Source organism: Penaeus monodon, chromosome 24 (assembly GCF_015228065.2).
Source record: "Penaeus monodon isolate SGIC_2016 chromosome 24, NSTDA_Pmon_1, whole genome shotgun sequence".
NCBI classification, from domain to species: domain Eukaryota; kingdom Metazoa; phylum Arthropoda; class Malacostraca; order Decapoda; family Penaeidae; genus Penaeus; species Penaeus monodon.
Genome location: NC_051409.1, coordinates 4698600 through 4699704, shown reverse-complemented (window position 1 = coordinate 4699704; position 1105 = coordinate 4698600). Strand labels below are relative to the sequence as shown.

The window sequence follows — 1105 nt, the reverse complement described above, 5'->3', positions numbered from 1 at the left end:
GTCACTGCGCTTTTTCACTGTTGGGCCTTTATTCCTCGCTTTCTCGGGCTTCGATCCCTCGGCGGTTTTGTCGCCGTAGCGGTAATTTCCATATAATAATGATCGGGTGATATCTTCTCCCTTCCTTCACATCATCGCGGGGGAATAAAAAAAATGAGGGGGAGTTTGATTCCTTCTCCGCCTATTTTCCGCCGCTGCGCCGCCGCTACGCCACTCACACTCGCCTATCCAGGGACGCATACTAACCTAGAACGCTCGTGGGTGAATTAAAATTATGTGCACACTGAGGGAGAGCGACGAGAAAGGATTAATTGGGGCGTGATGTCGTCGTGAAATCTCTCCCTCATTCTCAGAGGACGACCATTTGTTAGTAAGCAAAGTTCCAATATTCTGGGCTTTCCTGACAGGGACATGTGGACCTTAGCACTTGATGTCTTCTCAAAATTAGTTTCTCATTCGCTCAGTATTTTATCTAGTAGCTATGATATTTATTTGGTGGGATTGTTTATTCGGTTAATAGTAAGTATAGTATTTTTAAGAGGTTATACAATTTGCTAGGTAAAACAAGACACGTAGTAATGTTTTGATTAAATGGCGAATTCTGATTGGCCGGCGTAGCATAGTGCTGACGAAATACGCGTTCCTATTGGTCACTGTGGAGGCGGGGAGTTTAAATGTCTCTTCTTGGCTTCCGGATTAATATATACTAAAATTTTACGTCTTTTACTTAAATTGTAACATTGTGGATTCTCTGGCCTTTCAGTTCGCACAGCTTAAGAGCAGATGTAAATATACGCGAGCGCCCATTTTGATGCTAAACCGCAATATGTATTACGGACAAGAGTTGAATTTACGTCAGACACTGAAGTTTCAAGAAATGATAGGAGGGAAAAAAAAAATTATGAAGTAACCTTTCCTTCTCTGTATTTATGAGTTTTTTGCCGAAGTGTCTTGGAAATATCGCATCACGTACTCATGTATTTTAATTGCAACACCTGATTAACTAGCAGCTTGTTTGAATACAAATTGCACATCATTAATTATTGCGTGTGTGAAGATAAATGAGTACTGAGCAGAATAATTCTATAATATATCTTCACTGTCT

General features: G+C 40.7%; 1 protein-coding gene across 1 annotated transcript in view; it reads right to left on the bottom strand.

Moving 5' to 3' along the window:
- The window catches only part of LOC119588491 (homocysteine-responsive endoplasmic reticulum-resident ubiquitin-like domain member 2 protein), a gene marked incomplete in the record, with an annotated part of 11397 nt that extends 11007 nt beyond the window's left edge, over positions 1–390 (bottom strand). The window contains 1 exon segment of the mRNA XM_037937135.1: positions 247–390.
- Positions 391–1105: the final 715 nt, after the last annotated feature.